At 41.3% G+C, this 8,590-nt stretch overlaps 1 pseudogene; it reads right to left on the bottom strand.

The window, feature by feature from the left end:
- Positions 1-858: 858 nt before the first annotated feature.
- On the bottom strand, positions 859-1,673 carry LOC126061928 (monocyte differentiation antigen CD14-like; annotated as a pseudogene).
- Between the last annotated feature and the right edge of the window lie 6,917 nt (positions 1,674-8,590).

Raw genomic sequence — 8,590 nt, 5'->3', positions numbered from 1 at the left:
AGGAACATGCTGGCTGTACTTCTTCCAGGACAAATTTGTTTATTCTTCTGGCAGTCCATGGTATATTTAATATTCTTTGCCAACACCACAATTAATTCAAGGGTGTCAGTTCTTCTTCAGTCTTCCTTATTCATTGTCCACTGTTTGCATGCATATGAGGTGACTGAAAAATACCATGGCTTGGTTTAGGTGCCCCTTAGTCCTCAAAAATGACATCCATGCTTTTTAACACTTAAGAGGTCTTTTACAGCAGATCTGCCCAATGCAATACATCATTTAATTTTCTGACTGTTCAGTAACTAGGGAGTTAGAATGAAAGAAATCTAAGTTAGAATGAAGGAAATCTAGGACTCCATGCCTAGCCCATACCACACACCCAGTAAAGATCTACTGAATAAACAACACCAATTTGCTGTTTAAGATCTTAATAAAAGTGGGGCAGAAGCTTGTTTCGAAGAGACCTACTGAAACGGCTTCCGCGGAGGAGCCAGGGCAACATGAGCCCATTCAACATCTTTTTCCTCTGTGCGTTGGGTGAAGCCTTGGGACCTGGGAGCAGTACCAGGGCTGAGTATGCACAGACTCCAGGTGCTCCTGAGTTCTTTGGGCCCTCATGGGGCTTGGTGATTCCAGGGTCTAGGAAGCAGTTCCCATCTAGTGTCACATTTTCTACCTGGTGCAGCATCTTGGTATGGTGCCCTGTTCAGCTGGTTGCAGCTGAGATCTAGCACACTGAGCTTGGCCGGCAGTCCCTTAGGCACTTGCTCCAGCCCAGCCAAACAAGTGGAGGGAGCTCTATATGCTAGACCAGAAATACCCAGGTGCACCAGGGTTTGCAGCAGTGTGCAGGTGTTCTGGCTAAGGTCTGGGCGGTGGGGCTGCACAGTCCTCTGCCAGCACCATGCACATACTGGTAGGGGTCTCCATTCCCACCTTGCACAGCCTCAGGTCCTGGAAAGCCAGACCCTTGAGCGGACAGAAGGCGGCAGCCAGCAGGGCCTTGCCCAGCCCAGGGTTGTCAGGCAAGTCTAGGTTGGAGTGGGTCCAGAAGATGCGGAGCTGCTTGCAGGAAAAGGCAAGTGAGTGTATGCTTGCACAATGCTCAGTACCTTGAGTTTTCGCTTGAGCCACTGCTGCAGCTCGGTCAGCCAGGCACCCTCTGTGGCCCACAACACGTTTTGTCTTGGAAGGGGAGGATGAAGAGCGCAGGCCCAGTGGTTTCCAGAAGCAACAGCAGGGACGTGCTGGTTACCTCCATGTCCTCAAGGGTCACTGAGGCTTAAGTAACCGGGAGCACACAGGATGGCAATAGGAGCTGGGCAAGAACCAGGGCAGCACCCACTGTGAGCTGCCACCAGGGTAGAGCCTTTACCACATTAGCATACAGCTGAGGGTCAGTATAGGCCCTTCCTAGAAACTTCTCAAGATTGTGGCCACCACAACAGGCCTCCATCTTGACGGCGTCCATCCATTGGTAGCCGCTTGGCCAGGTTGGCCTGCGGTTCTGAGAATTTACAAGTGCGGTAGAAATGTTCATTGTCCAGCTTGCAGGGCTCCAGAGTGGCCTCCAAGACACACAGCAGCAGCAACAGGCAGGGCGAAAGCTCCTCGGGAGAGAGGGGAGGTCTGGGCGGCCGGAATCCACCTCTGAGGTTCAGGATTTGTCGGTTCATTCCAAGTCACACACTCACCATGGTTGATAGGCCTTGGGAGCCTCTAAATCTCTGCAGCACTTTGAAGGGCTTGGGCTTCTTTCCAAAGCAGGGACACCAGCTGACCTCCAGGTCCACAGTTGAGTCTGTCCCAACTCTTCTTCGGCCTCAAAAATTTATATAATCCTCCTGATAAATCACTTTATTCCCTCTGATCAACTTGGTCCCCTTCCACCTCTCTTCCTCCCAACCACCCATCTCACTTCCCTCAGGGAAATTTTACAGTGGAAGGGGAGCTACAACAGGAAGAATTCTGTAGGGCATCCAGGGCCTTTCCATCCAGCCAGTGCCAGAATGACTCATACATCCTGTGGGTACTAGGAAAGGCTTATCCCCAGTGCCTAAGGCCAGCTTCTCTGACCTCTGGCTCTTTCTCTGTGGATTTCAACCCAGGAAGGACTCTCCTCCCCTTTTCCCTAATCTTGGTTACCATTGTCCACCAGCCACCCAAATCTAATCCTAAATATCTTCAGGTATTTAATAGACTGTCTTTTCCAAGAGACTGAAAACTCTATTGACTCCAAACAAAAAACAAAACTAAACTAAACTAAACCAAATTCATTGCCATTGAGTCAATTCCAACTCATAGCAACCCTATAGGAGAGAGTAGACCTGCCCCAAAGGGTTTTCAAGAAGCAGGCTGGTGGATTCAAATTTCTGACTTTTGATTAGCAGCTGAGATCTTAACCACCGTGTTACCAGGGATCCCTTTTGACTCCAGTGGGGTAGAATTGTGTTCAAGAGAAGAAAGTTGGTTTGAAAAACACCTGTACCATTTTTTTTTTCCTTAACTTTTCCTTTAGTAGTAACTTTCTAAAGTAGAAGCAGTCAACTTTGACTAAGTTGCTCCATCCCTTACAGTCTCCATGTCCAGTCCTGAAATTGGAAAACAAGACATTTTAATTCTTATTTTCTCAGTTGCATTTCCTCCTCCCTCATCCTTCTCCCAATTCCTGTGTCTGGGAAGGAAATCTCTGAACAATGTTGAACGATGATTAGTTAGTGTCTTTGTTATCTAGTGCTGCTATAACAGAAATATCACAAGTGGATGGCTTTAACAAAGAGAAATTTATTTTCTCACAGTCTAATAGACTAGAAGTCCAAATTTAGGGCATCAGTTCCAGGGGAAGGCTTTCTCTGTCAGCTCTGGAGGAAGGTCCCTGTCATCAATCTTCCCTTGGCCTAGGAGATTCTCTGCACAGGAACCTCAGGTCCAAAGGACACGCTCTGCTAATGGCACTACTTTCTTGGTGGTATGAGATCCCCCGTCTCTCTGCTCCATTCTCTCTTTTATATCTCAAAAGAGATTGGTTTAAGACTTTATCTAATTTTGTAGATCTCATAAATATAACTGTCACTAAGCCATTTCATTAACATCATGTTAGGTGCCTTCCAGCTGGTTCCAACTTTTAGTGACCCAATGCACAACAGAAGGAAATACTGCTTAGTCCTGCACCATACTCGCAATTGTTGCTATGCTTGAGCCCATTGTTAAAACCACTGTGTCAATCCATCTTGTTGCAGGTCTTCCTCTTTTTCGCTGACCCTCTATTTTACCAAGCATGATGTCCTTCTCCAGGGACTGATCCCTCCTGACAGCACGTCCAAATCATGTAAGATGTAGTCTCACCATCCTTGCTTCTAACGGGAATTCTAGTTGTACTTCTTCCAAGACAGATTTATTCATTCTTTTGGCAGTCCATGGTATATTCGATATTCTTTGCCAACACCATAATTCAAAGGCATCAATTCTTCTCCGGTCTTCCTTACTCATTGTCCAGCTTTTGCAGGTGTATGATGCAATCGAAAACACCATGGCTTGGGTCAGGCGCACCTTAGTCCTCAAGGTGACATCTTTGCTTTTCAACACTTTAAAGAGGTCTTTTGCACCCAATATACCCAATGCAATGTGTCTTTTGTTTTCTTGACTTTTGCTTAAATGGGTGTTGATTGTGGATCCAAGTAAAATGAAATCCTTGACAACCTCAATCTTTTCTCCCTTTATCATGATGTTGTTTATTGGTCCAGTTGTGAGGATTTTTGTTTTCTTTATATTGAGGTGTAAAGCATACTGAAGGCTGTGGCCTTTGATCTTCATCAGCAAGTGCTTCAAGTCCTCTTCACTTTCAGAAAGCAAGGTTGTGTCATCTGCATAATGCAGGCTGTTAATGAGTCTTCCTCCTATCCTGATGCCCCGTTCTTCTTCATATAGTCCAACTTCTGGGATTTTTTTGCTCAGCGAGTTCTTTTCTTTTGGTTTTCTAATGCCAGGTCTGTGCACATTTCATTTTTTTTCTCAAGCAGCTCCTTGAAATCTTCTGTTCAGCTCTTTTACTTTATTATTTATTCCATTCCCTTTAGCTGCTCAACATTCAAGAGCAAGTTTCAGAGTCTCTTCTGATATCCATTTTGATCTTTTCTTTCTTTCTTGTCTTATCAATGATCTTTTAGTTTCTTCATGTATGATATCCTTGATGTCATCCCACAACTCATCTGGTCTTCAGTCATTAGTGTTTAATGCATCAAATATATTCTTGAGAATTCAGGTGGGATATACTCAAGGTTGTACTTTGGCTCAGTGGCCTTGTTCTAATTTTGTTCAGCTTCACCTTGAACTTGCATATGAGTAATTGATGGTTTCTTCTGTAGTTGGCTCCTGGACTTGTTATGACTAATGATATTGAACTTTTTCTTCACCTCTTTCCACAGATATACTCAATTTGATCCCCATGTATTTCATCGGGGAAGGTTCACATATGTAGTGATCATTTATGTCATTGAAAAAAGATATTTGCATTGAAGAAGTTGTTGGTCTTGCAAAGTTCTATCATGAGATCTCTGGCATCATCTCTATTACCAAGGCCATATTTTCCAACTACCAATCCTTCTTCTTTCTTTCCAACTTTCACATTCCAGTCACCTTGATTTCATGTTTGATCCATATCAGACTGCAGAAGGTGGTAGAGATCTTCAGTTTCTACATCTTTGGCCTTAGTGTTTTGTTCATAAATTTGAATAATAGTCCTGTTAACTGGTCTTCCTTGTTGGCTTATCAATAATATTCTGTCAAGATTCCAGAATCTTGAGAGCATTCTGGAAGACTCTGCTGTTGGAAAGATTACCTGGAAGTACAAATGCTTTTGAGATGTGACTTTAAGTTAGCTGTTTGTATTTCAGGATTGGTCTTGAAATGAACGTGACACCATTCCTCTTCAATCTGTCATTCCCAGCATAGTAGACCATATAATTTTCTAATTCAAAATGGCCAACACAAGTCCATTTCAATTCACTAATATCTAGGATGTTGATCTTCAAGTGTTCTGGTACATTTTTGACGACTTCCAATTTTCCTTGATTGATGCTTTGTACATTCCAAGTTGTGATTATTAATGGATGCTTGCAGCTGTTTCTTCTCATTTTCAGTTATGCCACATTAGCAAATGAGTGTCCTGAAAATTTTACTTCATTCACGTCATTATAGTCAACTCTACTTTGAGGGGGCAGCTCTTCCCCAATCATATTTTGAGTGCCTTCCAACCTGAGGACTCATCTTCCTGCACTATACCAGACGGTTTTCCACTGCTCTCCATAAGGGTTTCACTGGCCATATTTTTCAGAAGTAGATCTCCAGGTCCTTCTTCCCAGTCTTAGTCTGGAAAGTCCACTGAAACCTGTCCACCATGGATGACCCTACTGTTATTTGAAATACCAGTGGCATAGCATCTAGCATTACAGCAAGACACAAGCCACCATTCATCTGTCAGTTTGTGGTATATTCCAAACATAGGCTCTCAAATTATTAGAAAGCACGTCCATATATGTTTTAAAAATACATGAAATGAAACTTGGATATAGAAAAGCATTTTGAAATAATAAAAATATTCTAAAATGCTATGATAATATTTTATTGCATACACAAACAGTAGCAATATATGCCTCAACTTACATTTTCTGATGACACTAAAGATATTCAATACGAAAATAATTATTTCAACTGCATGGTTCAGAAATATTAGCTGTTAGTCATTGCTAACATGACACTGCTATTTTCTAAAACATTTCCGTGTTTTATTCTCAAAGCTATATATGCTGAAATGTGTTCACACACCCTTCACGTCATGCAAGAGGAGAGAAAAGGGCATTCTTCCTGCTTGGAGCACAGATCAACCCCAAAACCATTTTTCCTTTTTCCTTCCTTCCAGGAAGGATATTTGCAAATATGTCCATCCACCTGCAGTGCATCAAATACGGAGAACCTTGAGGGCATTCTGGAACATTGTGCTGATGGGAAGATTACCTGGAAGTACAAATGTTTTTGAGATGTGACTTTAAGTAAGCACATGGCTACCTGTGTTAACTCCCAAGAAATATTGTTGTTGTTTTTCTTAATACCAAGAGGCTCAAGTCACGACTGTATGACTGTATTTCTGAACAGTTGTGCTTGTTCTAGCAAGGATATAGCAATAATTCAAGGTAATCAGCAGAGTACATTACAGGAGAAAATCTGAACCAACAAGTTGTACAAACAGAATAGCAATCAGAAGATTTAATGCATTTTTGATGTACATTTAAGGCACTGACACTGGGCCACAGATGTACATGTGTTGTGCTTTATATTGCTGAGATATGGCCTGTGAGAACCTATTATAGCATATCATCATCCACAACTGGTGGGGCTGGGAAAGGAAAAATTCCATCTCACATTACTCCTGCAGATGTATTAGAGAAACAAATTGTACTCGGAATTGAAAAGTCACAGGCTTATTCTGTCTTAATAAATTCCTGCCAAAAGGCTAAGTGTAAGACTAGAAATACTTCCCAAATGTTGTTACTGTATTATCATCTTTGACATCTCAAGGGCTGTTCCAAGGATCATCAGTGGTGCAGGAGTCTCACAATAATTTTTATTTTTTCAACTCTCCCTTGATTTCATGTAGCCATTTTGAGTTGCCTGTATTTGATATATAAATATCCCTATTGATAAAAGATAAGAATTCTTTTAAGTAAGATGTTTGTCACTGTGCTATCCCCATTGGTTAATCTAGATAGATAGTTTCAAAATTGGAGATTCCAACCCTTAACTTAAATCTCCCATCAAGCTCTTTAGAGGGACTTCATGATCTGTTAGAACAGGTTAATAATAGAAAAGTAAAGAGCAAACTCTGATCTCTTTGAGGACAGATTCTGGGTCTTAATAATCTTTATGTCTGTAGTGCTGAACACCCAGTGGTGTGTTCAGCAAGTGCCTGTCAAATAATTAATAAATGATGATATGATCAAATGCAATGATATTACTTTAAAATGCCCTGATGTATTTTTTTTTTTATTAACCTAACTGCCATTATATAAGCCAAGAAGTTGTTGTTGTTGTTGTTAGTTGTCATCACATTGGCTCTGACTCATGGCAACCTTATGTATAACGGAACAAAACTTTGCTGAGTCCTGTGCCATCTTCCTAATTGTTAGTATGTCTGAGTCCGTTGCTGTGTCTATTGTGTCAATCCATCTAATGCAGGTTTTCCTAGACTCTCTGCTTTACCAAACATGGTGTCCTTTTCTAGAGATTGCTCTTTTCTGATGACATGTCCAAAGCAATCGAGTCAAAGCCTTATCATCCTCACTTCTAAGGAACATTCTGGTAGTTTTTCTTCTAAGGCTGATTTGGTTTTACTTTGGCAGTCCACAATATATTTAATATTCTTCACCAAAACCACAATTAAAAAACTTCAATTCTTCTTCTGTATTCCATTTTCATTATACACCTTTCACATGCACCATGGCTTGGATCAGGCACACCTTAGTCATCAAAGTAGCATAAACCAAGATATATGTTGTCAATTTTATCAAGCTAAATTCATGGAGTAAAATGTTCTTTTTAAGTTTTCATTATTGTTCTACTAACACTGTATTCTAGTTTTTAATGTAGACATCTCAGCATTTCAGCATGGTATGTATTGAAATTTGACTCTAATTCTAAAGCGAAATAAATGGTTAAGAACAAACTATAGAGGAATAAATGTCATCCACTCTACAGGTTTATAATTGGCTCTAAAACAAAACAAAAAAATCAAAATCCATTGCCCTTGAGTCAATTCTGACTCATGGCAACCCTATAGGACAGAGTAGAACTGATCCATAGAGTTTTCAGGGAGCAGCTGGTGGATTTGAACTGCCGACATTTTGGTTAGCAGCTGAGCTCTTAACTACTGTGTTACCAGGGCTTCAACTTGCTGTTGTTGTTGTTAGGTTAATCTGAGGTGCTATCAAGTCAGTTCTGACTCATAGTGACCCTATGTACAATAGAACGAAATACTGCCTGGTCCTGAACCATCTTCACAATCATTGTTATGTTTGAGCCCATTGTCGCAGGCACTGTCAACCCACCTCATTGAGGGGCTTCCGTTTTTTTCACTGATCTTCTTCTGTTTTACCAAGCGTGATGTCCAACTTGCTGTACAAGTGTTATATTAGTTGTCCATTGCCGTGTAACAAATGATCCCAAAACTTTCAGGTCTGAAACAACAAATATTTCCATATCATTTCTGTGTGTTAGAAGACTTGGGAGCATTTTAGCTGAGTCCTCCACTCATGGTCTCACAACATGAAGTCATATTCAAGTTATTGTTCAGGGTTACATTCACCACAAGACCGTACTTGGGCAAGATAATCCATTTTTGAGCCTCTTCATAATGTGAGTGTCCTCATGACATGGTAATGGGCGAGCCAAGACACAGAATCACCAAAATTTCTCTAGATGGAAGCCACCGTCTTTTGTGTACTAGCCTTGGAAATGACATCTCATTACTTCTGTCATAGCTATTCATTAGAAGTGAATCAATAAGATTATCCCACATTTAAAGGGAGGAAACTGTGCAAGA

The sequence above is a fragment of the Elephas maximus genome, chromosome 2, assembly GCF_024166365.1.
Source record: "Elephas maximus indicus isolate mEleMax1 chromosome 2, mEleMax1 primary haplotype, whole genome shotgun sequence".
Lineage (NCBI taxonomy): Eukaryota > Metazoa > Chordata > Mammalia > Proboscidea > Elephantidae > Elephas > Elephas maximus.
Note: the sequence above shows the minus strand (reverse complement) of the source record. Positions and strands in the feature narration are given on the sequence as shown.